Source organism: Acinonyx jubatus, chromosome E4 (assembly GCF_027475565.1).
Source record: "Acinonyx jubatus isolate Ajub_Pintada_27869175 chromosome E4, VMU_Ajub_asm_v1.0, whole genome shotgun sequence".
NCBI classification, from domain to species: domain Eukaryota; kingdom Metazoa; phylum Chordata; class Mammalia; order Carnivora; family Felidae; genus Acinonyx; species Acinonyx jubatus.
The window spans coordinates 21,531,544-21,557,944 of record NC_069395.1 but is presented as its reverse complement, the minus strand read 5'-3'; the positions used below and the strand labels follow the sequence as shown (position 1 = coordinate 21,557,944).

The 26,401-nt window shown below is 36.7% G+C and overlaps 1 long non-coding RNA gene across 2 annotated transcripts in view; it reads right to left on the bottom strand.

The window, feature by feature from the left end:
* LOC128313079 (uncharacterized) overlaps positions 1–26,401 on the bottom strand; it is a 549,707-nt gene that overhangs the window by 405,985 nt on the left and 117,321 nt on the right. For both annotated transcript variants that reach the window (XR_008293246.1, XR_008293245.1), the window contains exon 4: positions 2,397–2,524. This is a non-coding gene — a long non-coding RNA (uncharacterized LOC128313079). The remainder of the gene's footprint in view (positions 1–2,396; positions 2,525–26,401) is intronic.

The window sequence follows — 26,401 nt, the reverse complement described above, 5'->3', positions numbered from 1 at the left end:
GTCATGATTTACAGGAAGAGGCCAAAATAACATTAACAGGAGTTTGGGAAAAGTGGATTCTAACATTCATGAATGACTTGGAGGGTTCAAGACATCAGTGGAGAAATAAGTGCAGGTGTGGTAGAAACGGCAAGAGAACTAGAACCCGAAGTGAAGCCTGAAGAGGACACTGAACTGCAATCTCATAGTCAACTTTCATAGAGGTGGAGTTGCTTCTAACACATGGGCAAAGAGAGTGGTTTCTTAAGATGGACTCTACTTCTGGTGAAGATGATGCGAAGCTTCTTGAAATGACAACAAAGGATTTAGAAGACTATATAAATTTAGTTGCTAAAGCACAGCAGGTTGTAGGATGATTCCAGTATCCAAAGAAGTTCTACTGGAGGTAAAGTGTTATCCAACATCATCACTGCTGAGAAATTATTCATGAAACCAAGAGTCAATTGACATGGCAAACTTCTTTTTTCATATTTTAAAAAATTGTCATGGCTACTCCAACCTTTAGCAACCACCACTAAGTCAGCAGTCATCAACATTGGGGCAAGACCCTCCCACAAGCAAAAAGACAACAACTCACTGAAAGCTCAAATATGTTTAGGATCTTTTAGCAATGAAGAACTTTTTAATTAAGGTATGTACATTTTTTTAGACATAATGCTGTTGCACACAATACTGATTACAGTATAGTAAAAATGTAACCTATATGCACTAAGAAACCAAAAAATTCATTTGACTTGCTTTACTGCAATATTCGCTTTACTGTGGTAGTCTTGAACCTGCAAGATCTCCAAAGTATGCCTATATAAAAAACTGCAAGTATTTAATGGATACAAGTTGATGGGTTTGAACATGTATGTATGCATATACATATCATCATCACAGTAGCCTCAGAATTAAATTATCAGTTTGGATATGCTCTAGAATAGTTTCCCAAACCACCTCTCATGTGGTACCTTCAAAGTCTGAGAATTTTAAGACAGTTGGCATGTTTTCTTCCAATACAATCCCTAACCATTGATGCTAACTAAAAATAGTGTACAACTGCTTTCAAAACTCTAAAGAATCACCTGAGAAAACTGCCTGACATTTAGTGATGAAATTAGGAGATGTCAATTTAAAACTCCTTTGCAATATTTTCAAATGTTTACCAGTCCACTTGAAGCTCTCCTCAAACGAGGACTGATTTCTGGAGTAATACTACAGAACAAGCACCATTTAACACAATTTCCTCCCACAGATACAGATCAATCAGAAATGATTAGAAACTATCATTTCAAGGGCACCCAGTGGTTCAGTTGGTTAAGTGTCCAACTCTTTGTTTAGGCTCAGGTCATGATTTCATGGTTCTAAAGTCTGAGCTCCATGGTGGGCTGTGTGCTAACAGTGTGGAACCTGCTTGAGATTCTTTCTCCCTCTTTTTCTCTCTCTCCCCCACTCATACTCTCTCTCAAAATAAACCAAAAAAAAAAAAGCTATCATTTTATCTAGAGTATGTTATTTTTCCCAAACTGAAACTAGCCACCATGGGCACTTAATTTTAGAGCATAAAATATGTAGCTGACGTGGGACCCTTGCACCCATAATCCTCTCCTAGACTTCTGGCTTGTCTGTGCCTGCAGGCTTTTTATTTCTCAGAACCTCCATGACCTGGAAGAATTCTCTACCAGGAGCTGTCCTCAGAGACTCAAGAATCGGTGTGTAAATATCCAATTCCTTCATCTAATAGGTAGATTATTTCTGAGATATATGTTGTGTTCCATTTCACGAAGTTCTTCTGAGAGACGGAACTCTGGGTACACATGACACTGCCCTAATAATGCTTAAAACTGGCTACACTTGCTTTGTTTCTCTTCCCCACTTTGCTCTGAAATATTTCCCATGATCTTAGGCTTAAGGTAAAATGGATTCTTGCTGTTGTCTAGTTTTTTCAGCATCAACCTAATTTATGGTGACCATATGTTCATCGGGAGCTGGTTTGCCTCAGAATGTCTTAATTTAGGCCTATAATTGTGGCACGCTTATCAACAGCATCCCCTTTCACTCAATAACGTCCTGGTTTGGCAAAAAATTATGTCATCACCCTTCATGGTCCTATTACTCTGCTGGCTTCTCAGTTGTGCTAACCTTATGAACAGACTAAAGTTTACACCTTGCTCTGCCCATCCTTACAATCTTTTCTATTTATGATTTCTTACCTTAATTTCTCGATTTCCTCAATTCTGATTCTTCCCTTGGTACATGACAACTCAGTACACTCATATCCTGGTACAGAAGACTGCATAATTATTAACTATCTTAATTAGGAATCGCTATTTTCTGGTTTTATGTAATGTGTAGAACTGGTTTCTCATTAATATTTCAAAGGTAAAAGAAAATTTTTTTGTCAAGTTGCATACCTTAATTATAACCCATGTGATCTGACTGAAGACAATCTGGGATGCCAATGGCAGACCAAGAGGGTGAAGAGAATAATCCAGCATTCCATGGGGTCAGGGTGGAACTATGAGGGAAGGAGCCACAAGATCTAAAGGAAAATGACAAACAGAAGTTCTGTATGAGCAAGAGAAAAATAATAGTATATGTTTTGACATTTTATAAGATGTTATTAGTAAAATCCTCTTCTATTTAGTTTAACAGTTGACCACTGGGTTGTAAGTTCTATTTTTCTGGTACAAAATGTGAGGAAGAACATTCAAATTCAGAGTCACAAAGATGAGCATATGTGGCAGTGTGGAGCTAGGTGAAAGTCTGTTTAACTAGAACACAGGTATTACTAAAGAGAGCAGCAAGAAGTATTTTACACCACTGCACCTAATTATGTTTGACTAAGGATGCTTCAGATCTACTTTTCCTGATTGCCTTTTTTAATATAATTGGGAAGATGTAATTTTTTCAAACCTGTCATGCTACCAATTTTAGCTTTTGATTCAAATAAATACAAAAAACTCAATGTATGCCTATTGAGTCTCTTATTATAAAAGAGGATTTTTAGAAGACAGATATCAAAATATGTTTTACTAACAATGATCAAAAAATCAATTATGCAAATACATCTCAATGTATCTTTTCCATGCATATTGAGAAACATGAAGTACCAGAAATGTACAAGTAGTTTCTATTCCATGAAAGATGTTGGCCTGAAATATTAATACATATTCTTAAATTATTTGTGATTTTTTTTCCTTCTCATTTCTTCTAACACAAATGAAAGTAATATCTTACTGTTCCTTTTTATTTAAAAATGCACAGCTTCCAAATTACAGAAATAGTTGAAGCAGATTTTTGACACTAAGGACACCTTTTAAAAATTGCCTTGATAATGTAGAAGGAATCCAGAGAGAAGGTCTGACAGAGTTGGCTGAAAAAAATAAAAAGCTTTGTGTAATGTTGAAACGAAAATAAGTTCACTTCCCAAGTTTAATTGATCATTTTCAGTGAATCTTTCTATACCACCCTAACTACCAGTATCATACCAAGACCATTTAACCAATATAAGCACGCACACATACATACACTCACACACACATACATACACTCACACACACAAACATATGCCATTGCCAGGCCTAGACAAACTCTCCTCCACAGTCCTTCACACACACACACACACACACACTCTCAAGTCCATCTTCTAGCAGCCAGGTTCAGACAATCCAGTGAAAGCCTTCAAGTCCCACAATACTACAAAGAATCTACATGGAGGGAGCCTAGATCCCTGAAGGACTGACACTACCTGGCACAAAATCTCCGAGCAAATCCTGACACCAATTAAAAATAAAGATTTATTTAGTGAAACCACTATTATTTACCTAACACAAAATGACTCTGCATTTTAAATTATGATAGAATTAAATTGCCCTCCAAAGAGGTTGAGCTGATTTACACACTCATCAGAAATATACTGAAAAACTTATTTAAGTACCCTAATAATTTGGATAATCTTTGTTATCTCCACCAATTTTACACATAAAATGGTACTGTGCTGCAACACTGACTTGTATTTCTCCTAGTGTGAGTATGACCATCTTTGCTGTAAGCTTGATTTATCTTTTCATTTTTCACCTATGTTCTATGTCTGTTTTCTAGTGTTGCTAGTTTTTCTTGATCTGTAAATATTCACGATACAGTAAAACAAGTACCACTACACTGTATGTGTGACAAACATTTTCCCACTTTGTCCTTTAATTTTGATACTTTCTTTACTGTAGAATAATTTAGTTTTTATTAATGTATTTATTTTTCTGATAGCTTATACATTTTGTACCATGCACAGAAAAACTTCTCCCATTTATAAATGTTAATATCCTGTTTTCTTGCAGATTTTCTGTTCTAGTTACTTGATGCTGCATAATAAATGACCCCAAAACATAGCTTCTTAAAACAAATGTCATTCTTTTATTTTTTTCAGTTTATTTTTTTAATTTACATGCAAGTTAGTTAGCATATCGTGCAACAATTTCAGGGGTAGATTCCTTAAAGCCTCTTACCCATTTAGCCCATCCTTCCCCTCCCACTACCCCTCCAGCAACCCTCTGTATGTTCTCTATATTTTTAAGAGTCTCTTATGTTTTGTCCCCCTCCCTGTTTTTATATTATTTGTTTCCCTTAAGTTCATTGGTTTCATATCTTAAAGTCTTCATAGGAGTGGAGTCATATATTTGTCTTTCTCTAATTTCACTTAGCATAATTCCCTGTAGTTCCATCCATATAGTTGCAAATGGCAAGATTTCATTCTTTTTGATTGCCAAGTAATATTCCAGTGTGTGTGTGTGTGTGTGTGTGTGTGTGTGTGTGTGTGTGTATACACCAGGCCAACATGTGTGTGTGTGTGCACGCACGTGTGTGTATATATATGCGCACACGCACACACACACACACATACACACACACCTTCTTTATCCATTCATCCATCGATGGACATTTGGGCTCTTTCCATACTTTGGCTATTGTTGATAGCATTGCTATAAACATTGGGGTGCATGTGCCCCTTCAAAACAGGACACCTGTATCCCTTGGATAGATACCTGGTAATGCAATTTCTGGGTCATAGGGCAATTCCAATTTTAATTTTTGAGGAATCTCCATACTGTTTTCCAGAGTGGCTATACCAGTTTGTATTCCCACCAGCAGTACAAAAGAGATCCTTTTTCTCCACATCCTCATCAATTATCTGTTGTTGTCTGAGTTGTTAACGTTAGCCATTCTGACAGGTGTGAGGTGGTATCTCATGGTGGTTTTGATTTGTATTTCCCGGCTGATGAGTGATGTGGAACATTTTTTCATGTGCCTGTTGGCCATCTGGATCCCTTCTTTGGAAAAGTATCTATTCATGGCCTTTGCCCATTTCTTCACTGGATTATTTGTTTTTTGGGTGTTGAGTTTGATAAGTTCTTTATAGATTTTGGATACTAGCCCTTTATCTGATATGCCATTTGCAAATATCTTCTCCCTTTGCCTTTTAGTTTTGCTGATTGTTTCCTTTGCTGTACAGAAGCTTTCTATTTTGATGAGGTCCCAATAGTTCATTTTTGCTTTTGTTTCCCTTGCCTTTGGAGACATGTTGAGTGAGAAGTTGCTGCAGCCGAGGTCAGAGAGGTTTTTGCCTGCTTTCTCCTCAAGGATTTTGATGGTTTCCTGTCTTACATTTAGGTCTTTCATCCATTTTGAGCTTATTTTGTGTATGGTGTAAGAAAGTGGTCCAGGTTCATTTTTCTGCATGTTGCTGTACAGTTTTCCCAGCACCATTTGCTAAAGAGGCTGTCTTTATTCCATTGGATATTCTTTCCTGCTTTGTCAAAGATTTGTTGGCCATACATTTGTGGGTCCATTTCTGGGTCCTCTATTCTTCCTTCGACCTATGGGTCTATTCCTGTGCCAGTACCATACTGTCTTGATTGCTATAGCTTTGCAAGCAGCTTGAAGTTCAGGACTGTGATGACTCCTGCTTTGGTTTTCTTTTTCAAGATTGGTTCGACTATTCGAGGTCTTTTCTGGATCCACAAATTATAGGATTGATTGTCCTAGCTCTGTGAAAAATGCTGGTGTTATTTTGATAGGGATTGCAACAACTGTCATTCTTGTCTCTCGTGACTCTGGAGATTTACCTCATGGGATAGTTCTCACCTAGGACCTCTTCTATGATTCCAATCAGACAATGCCTTGAACTTGAGTCCTCTCAAAAGTCTCTTCACTCATGTTATCATACAGTTGGTTCTACCTGTTGACTGAGACCTTTCCATGTGACTTGTACTTCCTCTTAGGTCAGAGGCTGAGTTCCAAAACATTAGCATCTCAAAAGAGAAAAAATGCAAGCTCCAGGGTTTAGGTCATACTGTACCAGTCAGTAAGAGCCCAGATTCAAGGGGAAGAATACAGATTCCACCTTTTGATAGGAGGAGTGTATAGCAATGTTGGAGACATGTTTTAAAATTGCCATTATCTTTAAGGGCTTAATTTGAACATAATCAGTTTGATGGCAGAGTAATTTACATATAATTCGCCCATTTTAAGTTTCCACTTGGATGAATTTTGACAAATGCTTGCAAGCATATAACCACCACAACCAATACGTAAAATATTTCTATTATCCCCAGAAGTGCCTTTTCTGCATTCAGTCTCCCCCCTCCATTCCTGGCTCCCAACAACAGATCTACTTTCATTCACTCTACTTTGCCTTTTCTAGATTTTCCTATAAATGGACTCATACAGTATATAGTCTTTACAGTGGCTTATTTCATTTAGCATAGTGTTTTCAAGATTCGTCTGTATTATACGTTTCATAGTTCATTCTCTTTAGTGCTGAGTAGTATTTCACGGCGTGGATAGATCATAACTAGTTCATCCATTCACCTGTTGTTGGACATTTGTATTGTTTCCTACTTGGGCTATGGTGGATAAAGCTATGAATATATGTGTACAGGTCCTTGTGTGGAAGTGTCTTTTTATGTATCTTTGGAAAATACATAGAATTTGAATTTCTTAGTCATATGTAAGCGTACATTTCACTTTGTAAGAAACTAGGTCTTCATTTTTTATTTATTCAAATGATTGGCCTATTAGTTATTTTTCTTTTAAGGAGGGAGTTTCTACAATTTGTTTCCCTGATAGCTGGTCAATTTTCTTAACACCATTATAATATAACACTTCCCTTATTGATTCAATAGACCCATATTACATGCCAGTTCTCCTATATATTTAGGTCTATATCTGGACTTTCTCTTCTATTCCAATTAGTGGGGTGCTGATGAAGGTGGTAATGCTGCTGCTAATTCACATTGCTTTAAACACTTTGTATGTGTTAACTCATTTAATTTCTAAATCAATTCTATGAGATAAACACTATTTTAATAGTTAGATTAAACAAGTAAGACAAAACCCAGAAATACTAAATAATTTCCCCAAGATCCCACAGCCAGTAATGAATGGCAAAGGCAGGACACAGATCAAGGCAATCTATCTCCTGGGCTCACACATCCAACCAAGCACTAGGCCGCTCTGACTCATCAGTGTATTGCAAGTACCTCACTGTACATCATTCTAATATTGCATTAATCCCTGTGTGAATATGTCCCATCCCATACTTCATTTTCCATATGAACAATTTAATTAGCTTGGTCACTTCCCTTCAAAAACTCTTTTGGTATTTTTACTGTATAAAAATTATAAACTAATTCAGTCAGAATTAGCCCTTTTATAGTATTAAGTATAGTAATATTTCTCTTTCTAAATTCCTTTAAAAATCAGAAAATGTTTTTCTCAGTGTCAATTTCACTTGATATATTTTCCCATGTCAAACAAAACCTGCTTTAAAAAAAAGTGAGTACTCTCATTTTCTTAAGGAGAATGAATAAATTAATAGTTTAGGGGAACTGCAATGTCAGGAATGTAGTAGTCAAAGCTGTAAAGTAAGCAAAGTTCTCAACATGTACACATACATGCTTCTCAATCCCTCTCCATTTTTAGTACACCTTATATGAGCATCTGATCAATGGATCCTGACCTCCTCAGGTGCACACACCATTACATTCCTCTTCCACCACCCCATATAATCCATTAGTACTCCTCTCAAATCTCATCCTTTTTTTCCTCTCTACAAAGTATACAAGGTAAAAGCTAACTTCCCAAACCCATCCATGTTAATATGCAGCGGATAAAAGTCTAGAACACAGCCAACATCCAAAACAACCTAGCTCTTCAACTCTCTGGAAATCCAAGTATGATTCAACGGAGTCTTTCTCAAGGCAATGCCCTATTTCTGTAATGTCACCAACATATATGAAAAATCATCCAAGTGGGGAGGCGGGTACAAAGTATTTGCAGGGGGGTAATCATGCCATGCCCTCTTATTTATGCACACTGGCTTTACTTATAGCCAGACTCAGTCCAAACCTCTTCATACTGAATCTGTATTCTTATTTCTAAATTTAGACAATAAACACAGCATTATTCTCCATAAACCAATTATTAAATTGCCCAGAAACTCTGTTCACTATCTTTCACACAGAAAGTTTACAAATTTCAAAGTTAAATACCTATTAAGAGAGTATATTAAGACAGAGGAAGTGGATTTTCTATGACCTGTAATTTACAAAAAAGATAAATAAATGATAATCAAAAAACAAACAAAAGTCTTCCTGAGAAATCATTATCTATACAGGTGCCTTATGCATACATATATAAATAACACTTTTGATTTGCCATCAGTGTAAGGTGGTTATGCCAGTTTTGAATTAGGTTTTTCCTTGTGTAAAACCATTTCTCCTGGGGAATTCTTGCAGAACAGCCACTTATATTGAGACTTAGGGATGCATGGGACAGTACAGTTTTGTCCTGTGTCAAAGTGCTATTTATGAAATGACAGTACTCTAGAAATGGAGAGAATATTAGGGGTCATATAATTTGACTACTTATTAAAACCCAATTATTCCCTGAGCCAATGATGAGCAAACTAAAGTTCAGAGAGGGGAAGTGACTTGCCAAACATGACAAAGCGAGTTAGCAGCAGAGCTGACAATGACCTGAGAGCCTTGACTCAGAGTCATTGCTTCTGTGTGCTGCTCAGGCAGCCCCCAACTGAGTTTTGTCTGGTTCAAAGACAGTATATACAAGTTGATGTGTCTTTCCTAAAAACAGTTCTTTATTTTCCAAAATGGAAATATACTACTGTTTCATTAAAACAAGACTGAGTGGTGTGTTTTTTTTGGTTTTTTTTTTGTTTGTTTGTTTTTTAATCAAGGCCTTTAGTCTTCTTATGCTTTATTTACATTCAAGTGTATCCAGGGACTTCAAGGTCAAAAATTAACCTTCAATAAAGTTTGTTATGGTACATGAATATGTTCTAGAGATTTGCTGTATTGAACATACAGCCTATAGTTAACAATATTGTGCATTTAAAGATTTGGTAAGAGGGTAGATATTATGTTAAGTGTTTCTACAACAACAACAAAAAGAACACAAGGAAATTTTGGGTGGTGTTACTTATGTCTATTACCTTCACTGTGATGATGGCATCATGGGTGTTTGTCCAAACTCAAATTATATACATTAAATACTGTAATTTTTGTATATAAATTATACCTTAATAAGCTATTAAAAATAATAATAAAGTGCATATGAGCAATCTTGGTTCTAATCTATAAAAGTAATATCTGGGAATGAGGGACATATAACAAAAATTGTATGTATGTTCTTTGGACCCTTTTAACCTAAGGGAGCCAAGAAGAGAGAGTCTTACTTTGAAGGAAGAAGAGGAACTCACCAGAAGTCAAGTCTCCTCCACACTTTCCTTCTTGACTGCAGATTCTAGGAGGAAAGAGTCTAAAGCAGACTTGAATCCACCACTCTGCCAATTATCAATGTTTAAAAACAGCCAAATGCACTCACCAAAAATATAAGCATTATTACACTGAATTGTGTAAGTGTAATTGTGTAAGTGTGTAAGTTTCACCTGAAATGCTAACACACAAAAAAGCAATCTTTTGGGATACAAAGACTTCCATAATAATACAGTCTCCCAAAAAAAAGCTACATTTTGACAGATGGTTACTAATGTTCATGTATTTTCACTTTTTAAAGATGGTCTTATCTTTGCCCCTTATAAAAATACTTAATAATTCCCATAATGAGTCACGATATCCTGACTCTATGATTTAGATCTTGCAAATGGTTGATAACATTGTTCAATCCCAGCTGAATCTGTCTACTGTGCTACCTCACTGACAAAAACAGGACAGCTTTCTTGGTCAAAATTTATGTGTCAGAGTAAAAAAAAAATAAGTTTTTGATTCTGCCCCTCACCCTGCCCCCTCCCACAGTCTCTTCCACCCCCAGTAAATGGCACTTCCTTCATCCAGTATTCAGAGCAAAAACTCTGGCAAGATCCATGACTCGTCTGTCATATTCTACATCAAATCTATCAGAAAGTCTAGAGGATATTATCTTGAAAATACTTTCAGAATGCTCACTCCCCACCTCCACCTTTGCAGCTTGCCACCAAATCACCATTTGGTAGCAGGGAGTAAAAGGAACCAAACTATTGTAATTATCTCCTAAGTGGTTTCCCACTTCCCCAATAGGCCCTGTGGTCATTCTCCACACAGCAGCCACAGTCCTAATAAAACTCAAGTCAGATAGGGTCATCTCTCAACTTAAAACCTTCTCATGGTTTCCTTCTCAGAGAAAATTCCAGAGTTTTACAGTAGCCAATGAAACTTCGTTACTGGCCACCATCTCCTGTATTCATTCCTTAGATCTCACAGTCCTCCTACTGATCACCCAACATGTCAAACCCACCACTACCTCAGGACATTCACACTTTCTTTTACCTCTAACTCCAATGCTCTTCACAAATACACCTGTGTGGCTTGCTCTCTCCTTCAAGATTCTTTATGATCATCTTGTATAAAACAGTACAGGGGTGCCTGGGTAGCTCAGACAGTTAAGCATCAGCGTCCAACTCTTCATTTCAGCTCAGGTCATGATCTCACAATCATGATATCGGGGCTACATCACACTCCACGCTGAGCATGTAGTCTGCTTAAGATTCTTCCTGTCTGTTAGGCTCCAATGGCTGGAATCTAACAGACAATTAAATGTTTTTCAAATGACTGAATGTATGAGAGTTTATGTATGTACTTACATACGTACACACATACAGATGGATGGATGGATGGATGGGAGACTGAAGGTATGAGAGTTTATCTGGCATACGTATATACTTGGATGTCCACCTACACCTACGTCTTCCATTTCCTGTGACATGTATTATATGTACCACTTCATCTGACAGCCATGACATTCTATTTGTGCCGTTTCAGGAGCTGGACTTCGGATTAGTTCCAGAATTCGACAATGTTAGTAAATCTGAATCTATTCGCTATCATAGATTCTATGGTTCAGTAGCGCTATATGACCTCAGAAATACTATCCCATGAAAGGATACACTTCACAGCAGCCTAGGCAGTCTGTTCTCCAATTACACATCCCAGATCTACTGTTATCCACAATTTTCTCTTACTGGCGGCAATTTATAATAAGCATTATCATTACTATTAATCATAATCTAAATCAAGAATCTACATTTTTTTCTGTAATAAGACAGATGATAAGTATTTTAGGCTTTGGGGGTATAGGGTCCCTGGCACAAAACCATTCAATTCTCCAACCATAGGAAGAAAGCAGCCATTGACCACATGCACATGAATAGGCATGGATAGATTTAGGATGTAATGTGCTAAATAAACCTTGATCTAAATTGTTTATTAAAAATTTGGTCAGTGTGGTTGCTGGGCAGGGGGCAAGTTAATGAGGGTATAAAGCTAAGCAAAGGACAGAGGATTTTTAGGGATTCTCTCATTCATTTACAGTAACTTTTCTGTAACTAATCACCTGGAAGGTTTCACACAAACCATCTTACTTTATGGACTATCTGCAATAAACAGAACACTAAAATGATGTATCTGTCCCCTCCTACCAACAGTCAGAAAGGAACAGGAAACGTTAGTCCATAAGGATGTGATTCTAGATGTTAGTCTAGATTGATGTGATTGGTTAATGTTTTTTTAATTAATGACTATGGGCTACAAAATAGATACCCTTGGTGTTAGATTTTGATAAAACATTTGATACAGTACTTCCCAAAGCTTTAAAAATCCATTCAAACTGAGTTTGATAGGACGGCTCCTGAACAGACTGCAAACTGTCAAGAGGCACGCAAACAATGGGGCATGAATGAAAAATACCAGTCTGTCACAATAAGGATCCTATCAACGGTAGTGCCCAGGGATTGGTGTTGAGCCAGTTCTTAACATTCATTAATGATCTGAAAAAGAGAGTAAACAGAGCTTTTTCATTACACTTGCATATGAGGACTTGAGGAAGAAGAGTGCAAACCAATAAATAGCAGAATAAATATGGCGAGATTACATTAAGATAGTGTTGGGGATGCAACTGTGAAATAATACAAGTTAATATTTTCTGAGATTGTTATTCAAGGAGATGAACACAAAAGTAGGGAAAAGAAATTTAAATGGAGTTCATTAAAAGATAATTCCTATTTCAAGACAGAAGTAATTGTGTCCTGAATAGAAAAACATCTGAAAAAGAGACATCTGCATCACTGACTTGGGAGACACAGGGACGTCTAAGGCACAAAACCTCATAATTCCCTCATCAAGGACAAATTAATTTGCTACAATTATATAACAGACAAGTAAAAATTTTATCATTGTATTTTTAAATTATTACCAAGTAATTCACTGGGTTTAACTCTCACAAGACAAATATACTGCATCAAATTCTTAGCCCTTTCTTTTGGGTTTTAATTGTTCATTTTTGCTACTACAAAAAATTCCAGAGGATGTGGTCCATGTTGTTTCCTAAGCCTAATCAAATATAAATTGCTAAGAATTTCCTGCAATGCTGGATGTAAATTAAAATTACTCCTATAAATTCACTGCTCAAATTATCTGACAACTGCTGTTGTATTAATTTTACTGCTACATATACTAAACAATTGCAAGTTTGCTTTCTTGATAACCTGATAATTACTTTAGCTGTTGTTCAGGTATTGCCACTACATACATAGGCATTCACATTTAATATTTAAAACCTATTTAAAGCCAAAGATTTATCTCTGGTAAATGACCTAAGACAGAGTTCCTTCACTGCTCACCAAAATTACAGCTGCCACCATAAAGACAGACCACACCCACTGGATCAAGACTAGGATAGACCTAGCACAAAGTTTCAGAGAGATTCTTCATGCATTAAATTTTAGCACTGACATCTTCAATTTTAAGCAAAATTGTACCAGAAGCAAACCCCCCAAAAAATCCCTGAATATCTAATACAAATGATTCTTCCAGTTGGTGGCCCAAATGCAGAGAAACTTGGAAAATGTCACTTCCATCCTCACAAGAAAAAAAAAGGGGGGGGGGGGGGAAACAAACCACCTTGAAAATGAACAGCTTTTCTTAGATCTACCAGAGAATTAAGGTCACAGGGCAAAGTGCTGCCCCAAAACTGAAACCACAGGCATATACAGAGAATCACAGCTTACTGGCAACAGAAGCCCAGAGGCAGAAGACCACAGCTGGAGCCAATATCCAGGGGGACACTTTGAACTATGTTTGAAGCACTAGTTCTTGGAGGCTCAGTGTGGCTTAGTTTGAGAGCTAAACATTCTGAGGAGGCCTAGTCTAGGGAGTCCTCACACTTTCCTGAGGTTCTCACTGAAAACTACAGAAAAATTCCCTTCCTGCTCTGGTCTGAGGAAGGAAAATTACCATTTTGAAATACACCCAGAGCTCTGTTCTCCTTAACAATGCCTACTTCTTGCCAGAGTCTAACCAACCTTGGGGAAGGAAAATTTCCAACTCCAGCTCCCTCTAGCCTTCCACATGGGATCAAGGCAATATTCATCTTAAGCCCACAGTAGCCTTACATGTAGGCAAAGGGAAAGACAGAACTCAAGGTCACTGAAAGACTGAGACCTAATCATATAAAATGGTTCCTCTCCCCCCTTACTCATCACTAAGGGCTCAGATGCGATCACAGAGATTAAAGCTAAAAGAACCAGCCCCAGACCCTATTTAAAAAGTCTTTAGAAAAATTCAAAGACAGCAGTGAAGACAAAAACAAAGACTCTAACTCAAATTTGAGCCTTTGACACCGTAGCCACAGCAAACAGCCTAATTCCTAACCAGATAAACCTAAACCTCACACTAGAAGAGTATGTATATGAGTTGCTTTTACCCAACCCTTCATTGCCTGCTCTCTAACAAGAAATAAGGCAAAAAACACACTCTGGAAAAACGAAGTATCAAAACCTGACTCACATATGGCCGAGAGCTTGGAATCATAACCGATGGAGATGTTAAAAGCTCTAATGGAAAAAGCAGACATCTAACAACAGACAGGTAATGTAAGCACAGAGAGGGAAGAAACTTTAATAGAATGGTAGAACTCAAAAATACTAACAAAAGTGAAGAATGGCTTCCCTGGTCTCATTAACAGACTGGTCATGGCCAAGGGGGGGAAAAAAACAGTGAGTCTGAAGTTATATAAATAGAAGTTTCCAAAACTGAAATGCAAGGAGAACAAAGAAAGAAACAAGGGAATATTTAAGAACTGTGGGGCAATTGTAAAAGGAGTAAAATGAGAATACCAGAGAAAAGGAAGAGCAAGTAGTTTAAATAATAAAACAAATGAAAGGGAATCTGCTCTGGGTGAAGAACAAAGCCATTCACTTTACCTAATCCTTGAAGTTTCCTCCAGAAAGCTCTGTCAGAACCAGTGAGAGAGCAAAGCTAGTTACAATAGGCATTCGAAGTCATTTCCTGAAATCTTGAATCTCTGTTTCTCTTGCACCCGCTATACGCTAGACCTCCTACAAATTAACATGGTGACACCCAGACAATAGGCATCCGTACACTCTATTGAACATGCCTATCAACTCTATTATCCTTAAGGAGATTAACAGCACAGCACTTATTTGTAACACAAATGTGCTTCTACTAAATTTATATGCTCCCTCTACCTGGATGGGGGGTGAGGGGAGGGGGTGGAACACCATGTTTTGATCCAGTGGCAACCTTCCTCTAACCCACTTGCAGATATTTGGTTAACTTAGTACTTGTCATAGGGGTGCCTGGGTGGCTCAGTGGGTTAAGCATTGGACTTCGGCTCAGGTCATGATTTCGCATGAGTTTGAGCCCCATGTCGGACTCTGTGCTGACAGCTCGGAGCCTGGAACCTGCTTCAGATTCTCTGTCTCCCTCTCTCTCTGCCCCTCCCCTGCTCATGCTCTGTCTCTCAAAAATAAACATTTTTAAAAAAATTTTAAAGAACACTTGTGATAAATATGGCTGATAAGTTTTAATACAAATAAAGCTTGTATTTCCAAAGAACATTGAATAATGCAGGTGATTTTTAGCCTAATAAACTTTTTTTAAAATAGTTTTAGACTTCCTCCCAAATTACAAAAATACAGGAGTCTCCTATATCCCCCACCTACCTTGTGTTATTAACGTATTAGTACAGCATATTTGTCAAAATTGACACACAACAGTAATACATTATTAACTAAAGTTCATACTTTATTCAAATTTCCTTGCTTTTGTCCTTAACTTCTTCTGTTCCAGGACCCTATCTAGGATAGCATAATACATTTAGAAACTGTGTCTCCTTAGGCTTCTTATGGCTGTAACAGTGTCTCAGACTTCCCTTATTTTTGATGACTTTAAAGGTTTAGGGTACTAGTGATCAGATATTTTTCAGTATGTTCATTTACTGAGGTTTGTCGAATGTCTTTCACATAATTCGACCAAAATTATAGTTCTGGGGAAGAAGACCACAGAGCAGTGCCATTCTTATATATCAAGGGTAAATGCTATCACGCGATTTAACATTAATCTTGATCATCTAGATGAGGTAGTGATGTTAGGGTTCTCCACTACAAAGTTACTCCTTTTTCCCTCCTTTGCATACTGTATTCTTCACAAAGGTTAATTTGTTCAGCCCACATTTGAGTTGGAAGTTATATGCCACCTCCTTGAAGGTAGATTGTCTACATAAATTATTTGGAATTCTGCCTTGTCCCTTCTCCTCCATTTATTTATTTTTATATATCAGTGTGGACTCATGGGTATTTATTTTGTACTTTGGATTCTTCTCCAATAATACTTTATTTTGATGGCTAAGTTGTTCCAGCTTTGGCCACTGGGAGCTCTTTCAACTATCCCCTGTGTACTTTCACATACTCTCATCACTGTGGGGTTTTCCAGGGAACTTCCTTACCATCCTGGCACTAAAAGATGCTTCAGGTTCATCTTACTTAGACTGCTTATCCCAGTCTTAGAATTAGACATTCTTCCCAGGAACCCTGGTTCCACTTACTAGAAAATGGTATTAAAAACCAAGATCTGAACATTAAGTGTGCTGGTTGCCACTGAAATGTCATTGTTTCCAGGCTCTCTTAATTGTCAAAACAAGGACATATATGCACACTATCCCAAATACATGTATCTATAAATGTATCTACATGTAACTACATGTACATATGTTAAAACACAGGTGCATACTAATTTTCCAACTCCTATCCGTTAACACATAGACCATTTCATCCTCCTGTCTTTATCTGTAACCTTCCACTACAACGGCAAGAAAACCAGATCCCATGGTCTGCCATACATTTATTCAACTATCCAACTCCCCTACACATGTATAGCAGTATAAGAATAGCTCACCTACACACCCACCAGAGACAACTTTATCAACCAGCATACAGTGCTTACGTACAGTTCCTTTTGCCTTTGTCTTACAGGCTAGAGTTACTTAGGTCCACGCTTTTTTTCCCCTCACACACCTCAGTAAAATTGTTTCATACATTTGTAATAATTAGATTGTTTTTGTTACATTCTATTTTCTGTCCTGCAATCCCCCAACTTTGTAAAGGTGACAACACAGGTTTGAACACACAGGGTTTTTTTTAAATAAATACAGTATAATACTGCAAGTGTTATTTTCTCTTCATGATTTTCTTAATACTTTTTTTCTAGCTTAACTTTATTGTAGGAATACAACATATAATCCATGTAACACGCAAAATGCGTGTTAACTGACTGGTGATGTTATAGGTAAGCCTTCTGATCAACAAGCTATTCAATTCTTGGGAAATCCAAAGTTATATGTGGATCTTTTTCAGTAAGCTCCATACCCCAATGTGGGGCTTGAACTCATGACCCCAAGATCAAGAGTTGCATGCTCTACTGACTGAGCCACCTAGGCACCCCATACGTGGATTTTTAGCTGTGCAGGGTAGTAGTGCCCTGAGCTGCCATGTTGTTCAAGCGTTCACCATGTATTAATACCTCCCAGAAAATCAAATGCTAGGAACATAGATTTCTACAGAAATGAGAAAATCAGTCTTTTGAGAATATATCTCTAGTACGTTTGACACCACCACCTGCTAAGCAAAGTCATATTGGGAAAATGACATCTGAATCCCTCAAGAGGCACTCAGGGAAAAGCCTGGACTCTTACAAGTTCCTTGCAGCTGGAAGTCGATCAGGTACATGGCCAAAATCTCCAAGAAATTGGGAGGGATAAAGAGGATTTAATATCCTTAAGGAGAGGACACAAAGGGCTTCCTTGAGACCCCAACAGGATCCAGTATCTACTTGGTGGGGGGGGGTTGAAAGTAATAAAGCTTGCCATCAGCTAAGAATGGTGCTACTTCTGTGCATTAAGTTGTATCCTTCACCTACATTAAGAAAACTTGTAACCTTTGGCTCTATTTTTATAGCTTTCTATCACTACACAAGTGTACCCTAAACAACAATTTTATTTTTTTTCAATATATGAGGTTTATTGTCCAATTGGTTTCCATACAACACCCAGTACTCATCCCAAAAGGTGCCCTCCTCAATATCCATCACCCACCCCCCCTCCCGCCCCCCATCAACCCTCAGTTTGCTAAACAACAATTTTATAGCAGTTTGGGCCATGCCAGGAGGACAGTCACCTGAATCAGAAAAACATCAATAGAAAACAGTATCTCTCTAGTTTGACAATCTGTGAAAGATGCAGTCCTCTCAAATGTCTTCTCTAAGCTCTCTGGGAGTTCCTATCGCAAATCTGACATGGGTCTGAGTGGGTTTCTAGCTAATCTCTGATAAGAAAGGAAAGCACAGTTATCTACCATGATGGCTGCTGCAAAGGCCAAGTCAAAAGTGACCATTCTCACTTGAAGATCACCTTAAACGTGATGATTTCACCACAATGTTGACAGGTCATCAAGAAGGTCATGAAGAGGAATGCCTTGGTGGATCAGGTGGTTAAGCATCTGACCTCGGCTCAGGTCATGATCTCCTGGTTTTACGGGTTCAAACCCCATGTTGGGTTGTGTGTGTCAGCTGTGCTGACAGCTTAGAACCTGGAGCCTGCTTCAGATTCTGTGTCTCCCCCTCTCTCTGCCCATCCCTGGCTCATGCTCCCTCTCTCCATCTTTCTCCATCCCTCTCAAAAATAAATAAACAGTAGAAGTTTTTTAAAAGAAGGTCATGAAGAGGAAGGCCATGAAGAGGAAGGCCATGAAGAGGAAGGCCATGAAGAGGAAGGCCATGAAGAGGAAGGCGAAAACCATAGATGCCTTCTTCTAGGGTTCCAATGTCTTCCACCAAAATGATGAAAAGTGCTTCCAATGAAACAGTCCATTTAGGTTTTACTAATGTTTTTATTTCAAGATCCTGTTCAGTGGCCTCTGTTATGAATCCACAGGACTGAGATAGTAGACAATCTCAGAAAGATATCTGTACATTGAAAAATTCCCCTTCCCTTGAAAATGGTGCCTTAAAGAACATATATATAACTGTTTGTTCCTTAGAATGGGGAAGCTCCTCAAAGCCTTAATGTAAGAGCCCTTTTGAAATATCACGTTGAGACATGCCCAGACTGACACACAACTCATATTTTTCATGAGACACACACACTCACACTCACACACACACACACACAAACTCCCCTGAACTAAATTTAATTATCTACTCCCACTTCATATCAAATCCTAGCATTATGGATAGATTTTTATTTGCATTTAAGACAAAGTAATTATGAAGCTTTTGGTCATACTCATAAATTAAACCAAACTATAAACAGAGATGAAGGTAGCTGTCACCAAATATTTAGTAAATCCAAGAAAAAGCTTTGGTCTCACTTGGATTTTTTCTATAGTGGACTATAGTGAGGAGTTTGGGTTCCGAATCCAGAGACATAAAAAATCAGCCACAAATCTCTTTCATTACTATTTGAAGTATAAATTTCCATAATATCATAGACTGATATAGGTCAAGCTACTAGGGAGGTTAGAAATCATCTGTCGCGTTTGACAGATGAGAAAACTGAGGCTCAGATAAATGAACACATGTATATTCAAAGATAAGTACTAAGAACTGTGCTAAGTCCATATATAAATTTACTGAGGATTAAATTCATTGCTGATCCTCTTCTTTATAGGAAGGTAGAATACTAGACCATTATTAGAGATACTAGTATAGATTAATTGCATTTAATCACTATTCCTTCAATATGAAATGCTTTTAGCATCTAAAGATGTTTCCTTTTCTCTGTAAGACGTTGCAATATCCATGAGACCTCTCAAGAGGTAAAAGCATATTCCATTTTATTCCAGCTTTCATATCTGAACTCATAGAATCTTATAATTCTTTTCCTATAGGAAATACAATTTTATAGCAGTCTTCATCTTATAAATGGAGCTGTTTAATTTAGAGCCACAAAATGATCCCAGTGTGTTCACTGCACATTTATTGAATTTATAACTATAATGCCTTTGGATATGTATTATATTTGCCATGTATTCTATTGATCCATTGAAAATATTTTGCTTCTTATAAAAGGCACAAGGGGGCATTCATAAAGAAATGAAATATGCCTGATACTTCAAGTTCTAACATTAAATATAATGGATTGGTGATACAAATAAAAGACTGAGCCAATACCTGATATTTTATTACTAGTTGTCTGTAATAGAATTCAGTTATCCTTTTTCTTGATACCTTAATGCAGTTGCCTTTAAAATGGGTTACAAATGCCCTGGGGGCACATGTGGACTTTCCAAGTAGTAGGGGGAAATGGTCAGTTTTAAGGAAATCAACTTTCAAGCCTGCCTCAACTGAGTGTACTCTTTTCTAAAACTGATTTGCCCACACACCCCCTGAAATAAAAAGCATCATTCACACTGGACCTTCTTATTTCCTTTTTCACAATCTCTTTTTCTATTTTACAAAAGAAAGGAATAACATCATTCTAGTGTGTAACAAGTTTCTGAGGCACCCACCAAGAGGAAATATTAAAATTTTGATGTTGATTATGAAGAAAATGAATAGCTTTAATAACAGGTAATATCTTCCTACAAGTCAGGTATGTCCAAATGTTTTGCTTTGAATACAATTAGAGGATCCAATCCCAAGCAGTGCTGTTGGCTGATAAACATGTGTTGCTGATATATGTCCAAAATAAATATCACATGGTCATTTAACTTGAAAAAGTGCCACAGCAGTGAGTGCCACTGCTATAGACAAACTTCTGTTTCCATGGTTCCTTAGGACTCATACCCTTAAAAATGAAAACCAGAATTAAAGTTGCTTCTGAGCTCCCCCACATCTAACAATAACTAATGTTCAACTAAAGATTTATGAGCTAATTGAACATACTACATTCGTTCATTTCAGTAAACCATGCATTTAAGGTTGTTTTTTTTATTTATTTAATGAATCCTCTAAATTTGTGTTCTTTTAATCAATTGTGTACTAATGACAATTGCAACCATAACTTCAGTTTAAATTTTTAATCAATTAAGTCAAAGGAATGTTCTAATTAAATTTGAGGTGATAAAAGACTTTTAAGACATACTACAGGACATAAATATTACAAAGTTTATGAACTCAAAGTAGAAAAAGGGAAAAATATGTCTGATTTTTAAAGAAATTCTTGTTCGCTTCTTTTTTTAATGGCTCAAGATGGAAATCAAAGTATCTGTGCATTTAGGTAACACTGGATATACAAAGGAGTGATGCAATATTTTTAAAAGTCTCTCCTGACAGTACACTGAAAATTTCATCCTTTGCAACTATTTACATTTATAATGGAAAAGTTAACATGTCAACTTATAAAGGAAGGAGGAGCATATAGGTTGTCAAAATAATTTTTAAAAAATGGGCGACTTAAAAAAATGTTTGAAAACTACTCCCATTAGGTAATAATATCTAAAGGGAAGAACAAGAGATTTCTAAGTAACACATTCAAACCTTCCCATCATTGGCTTGCAAAACACTTCTGTCATAATAATCATTTCACTATTAGTGTGCATTCATTGTCCATATTCCTGGAGGTCCAAGAGGTTGAGAACTTTGAGTTCCTCCCACATACGACCAGTCCCAGTATTTAGTACAGTGTCTCCATTAAAAGCACTCCATTATACTTCAGCTAATAGTATTTTATACCTCCCACTTAGTTATTTTCATTTAGAAAAGCCATAAAATGCTCTGAAACAGAAAATCTAGGTGGGTGCCATTTGACAAATACCTCAAATCACTTTGGAATTCTCACTCAAAGCATGCACAGTTTTAAAAGCAGGCAAGAGAAGGAATGAGATAGAACCTAGATGGTACTTTGATTTATTCAACACAGATATTTACTGAATACTTTCTATATACCAGATACTATCCTAGGTAAAGGACACTAGCAGTTAGGTCATGCCTCCCTATTTATGAGGGGTCCGCCTGCACCGTTCCCAGGAGCTGAAGCAACTTGAGAAGCATTAGATTCCACAAGCATTTGACATGTAAACAATTTAATTCTTCTATCTGGTTTGCCAGTTATTAGCATGTTTCGCAAAATATTTCACCTCGTACCTTGGGTTTTTAACGTAGAAAGACCAACTTCAACTTTAGAAATTGGTCTGGGATATTGATTCTGTAATTTTTCTGAATTCCAAAATTATTCTTTTTTGATTTTATGGAAGGCACAGTATTTCCAGGTTTCAGTTTCCTTCAGTACAAAATTTGAAAATACCAATTAAGGATTTGCCACTACTTAGTTTCTCAAGATAATATATAAGATTAAAGACTGTTAAGGCCTTATTTTTTTATTAAATAATTTATCCAAGCATGTAAACACTTAATTCTACTTCTTCAATCTTGATGAAATGCTTTAGAAGAAAATCATCACAAGAACTGAACTATATTAAGTCATTGAATTTGCCACTTTAATTTTTTTTCCCATTTTATTACTTTTACTAAAGTTTTCCCAAGTCTTTCTTGTTTCTAGGCTCTAGCTGGGCCACGTACTGCTCCAAATTCATCTCTTCCAGAAGACTTTTTAATAATAATGTGCAGGTGTTTTCAGAATCTAACTCTCACCAACATATTTTAAAAGGTAGGTCTTCCTATGTTCTCAGAGAACCTCTTCCATATCACCACCTTATGCCCAGAAAGTGGCTCGATCACACTGTTTCATGTGAAAGGTCTGATCCCAGAAGTTACAGAAACACAGGAATAAATGCACTACTAAAGAAACTAGCATAATTAAGCACTGTTCATTGATTGCATCAGCTATTGATTATAGGCACAAAATACTTAAAAATGCAATCAAATGTGGCTTAAAAATTTTTAAGGCAATTAGTAAAAAAGAAAAAAATCATGGTGGGGGACAGGTTTTTTAACCTCATACAGGGGTCTTAATTCATATGGTAGTCTCAAATGTAAAATTGTAAAAGTAAACATTTAGGATCATAGAAATTGAGCTATAAAAAATAGAATTGGGTAGAACATAAGAATCCAAATATAAATTAAACATTCTCCATGTGCCCCAAGGATGCAAAATGTGAAAATGGATTTAGAGATGGAAAATAAGCTAACACAGGACCAGGAAAAAAGGGTGAAATTTGCTATTAGAATTCATAATTTCCTACACATTAGTTTTAATTGGGTAATACTAAAAGTATTTTTAATATCTGTGAACGTACAATATTCAATTAGAACTTAAAGATACTTTAAATGCAAAAAGCACAGTTTTAAAACTGAAGCTTCCATACCAAAAAGGACACTGGCCTTTTCCTTTACTGTTAATCCTTTTGACTTTCTGGTAATAGCTTCAGATTTAGGATTATTACACACAAGGCAGTAGTGGAGTCATGTATATCCTTCCTTGTGCATATTCTCCCACCCATCTCTATGTATGTGGAACCGACAAAGAAGTTTTTAGAATAGTAAATTCATCTGCTCCAGTACATATTTTTATTACATCAAAATTACCAAGATTTCCTTCGAAATCTCAGGAATATACGTCTGTCTCTCCACCCTCCACCCTGCTCCCCCAACTTCTTTTCTTTTACATGCCTTATCAGTTTCCAATTCCCCAATTATTTAGGTCTCTTCTTCCAGAAAGTCTTCTCTGAAAGTTTTCAAAAAAAAAAAAAAAAAGAATTTCAGAATATTTAATATTTTAAGTTGTTATTGCACATTTATTATTAGGGTTATTCCAATGACCTCAAAAGCTCCCCTCCCTCACCCTCAAGCACCTCTGAAATGTCCCTATTAGCTACCCCCAGAGAGAATATTGTCTTTAACAAAAACACAAAAATATGTGTTATAGAAGTCACTCATACTGACAAGTCTCAGTTGTTTTTATGGAAACCATACACACACACACACACACACACACACACACACACACACACACACACACAATTGAGGATGCCAAACAGAATAGTACTTTTTTCTTACAGATTTGAGACAGAACGGCAGGAAAGGGGACTTGGGACTTAATTGAAGCAAAAACTCCACTTCTTGCTTAAGCACCAGGCAAAAAAGCCAAGAACATGGAAATATATGCACCGTTTCCTGGACTCTGAGGGCATTTCTGATTATTTGCAAAAAAGGTTTTGTGGGATTTTTAAAATTATTTGTTGTATATTTTTGGCTTTGCTGGTTTCTGTTGATGGACTAAATAGGCAGGATTTCCAGCCACCATAGGGGTTAATGATGGGGTTACACTTCATTAACACCTCTCTCTTTCCTAGAGTGTGAGCAGTAGGAGGGAAGGTTCACAGTATTGCTCAGCATTGTACCTTGAAACACAGTACTACGCCTGGCATGTAAAAGGAATTTGATAAATATCAGTTCATTATTTGGGGGCAAGGAAATAATCACCTTAAGCCGTCAAAAAGGCCAAATGCAAATTAATGCGAACCCCCAATTATAAAAAAAAAATTAACAGGTCATCTATTTTAGAAATCAATATAAAGCCATTCACACAAGAAAGTACCAGGCAATGAATATATCTGATCATGCAGGAGCTCAGAATTAGTGTTTTTACAACAGAATGATATTTCTATGCAAGAGTCTAGAAAGCATCTATTTCGGTACTCTTAATTTACAGAAAAAGCGATTGACCCTGAAAGGGTTCAGTTATTTGTCTAAGTCACATAGCTGGTTAGTTACAGAACTTGAATAAGAACACAGGTCTTTCTCCTCATTACCCAACCAGTTATTTAGGCATGGAAGACAGAATATATCTGTGTAAAAGAAGATACTATAAGTTCATATTTATAAGTCTTTTGACATTTAAGTATAAGTTTTGTTGTCAATATTAAGAAATGGATATTGAACACAATGGAAAGTGATAAAGAATGAATCACTATACACTGAGTTCTGAAATAAAATTGGAAATTATTTTTCTGATCTCCATTCTAAAAAGAAAAAGGAAAAAAAAATCTGCTCCTCTACTCACCCCATTTAAATAGGCTATCTTCACTCTCTATTCTGAAGGTAATACTGTTTACCTTCTAACAGTGTTTTTCATACATACATGATTTTTTGGGAAGGAACAAATTGGTAATTATCTCCACTAATGAAATGTGCAATCATTTCAGTTAGATTTTAAATGGGGCACAACTCGCATTCATAAGGCCCATTGAATAAATGCCTATTAGGTACAGTTTAATGGCTTAATGCTTGATTCATGTTTTTTCTCCCTGTACTTGATGCTTATTGCACATTCAGGGCAATTAGGAAATTCGGTTTCCCTTCCTAGTGTATATCTAATCCCCGTATTCAGAAGGCTCAGCAAAATAGCAACATACAAATCAACATTTTACCTGCGGGAGGGAAGGTATCTCTGTTGATGATGGTACTCAAGATTTTGGCTAAATTCATTCTGTCAAAGTAAACTCTTGTTGAGCACTAATATGTAACAAATCATAATTATCATGTGCCTCAGAAATTGATTCCTGCAATACTTGAAAAAGAGCATTTCTTTCCCAGATTTAAGTCCCAACTAAAATTTGCAAAGTGTGTTGATAATTCAAGGAAAAAAAGTTTCCAATGAGAATTAAAAGCAACCTTTGAAAATGTCCCATTATATATGGAACTCTTCTACAAGAAACAATATATATCAATGTATTATAATATGCCTCCTGGTTTCTTTTTTTTTTTTCCCAAATGTACACACATTGTGTTAGGCTGTAGATACCAATAATAAAACAAGCCTGTTTTTATAGCATTTAAAAATTCTTAATATTAGTTAATAACTTCAAAGAGTGAAAAACTATTATATATATGTATGAGAAGTTTTGTTGTTTTTTGTTTATAACTAGGCTCCACAACTGACATGGGACTCAGACTCACAACTCGTAGATCAAGAGTCGTGTGCTCTACCTACTGAGCCAGCCAGGCGCCCCTGAAGAGTATTTTCTTAGATTTATAAAGTTGGGCTGACACTCTACACACATTCAGACTAAGTTCTGCTGCTTCCTTTAAGATGCAGAAGTTATTAAGTTGATGAAACGTTAAGATTTGAATATCTGGCAGGTGTAGATTTTGCATGCTACTATATTTACTTTCATAATTTTCCCCTTTTTTCTTCTGATATTCTCTCCCTAAAAGAGAAGGAAGTAAGAGGATCATATGAGCATCTAACTCTGGTTCACACTTGAGATTGTCACTTCCACTTTCAAAAGAAGAGCAACTCGTATCATTTGCAACGTTAATCAGAATGTGGGTTTGCTAATGTTTTTCTCTTCCTTCAGCAATTTTCCATATTCCTAAAAAGTACCTCTAGATTGAAATAACACTTTAAATGAGCATGCCTGTTTATGTGTTAAAGACAGATGGAGAAGGAGAAAGGAGGGGGATAATTAAAAGGAGATGGAAAATATATTGACATTTAAATGTTCTTTCCTTTCAAGTGTTCATCCTACATCCCCCTTCATTTGTGCTAAGATGAAGGAGGCAGTGGAGACATTCCTAGTTCATATCTGGCATTCCCTATGGGCTCACTAAGGGGTTGATAATCTGCTTCCCTAACCCAAGAGTAAGAGAAAATA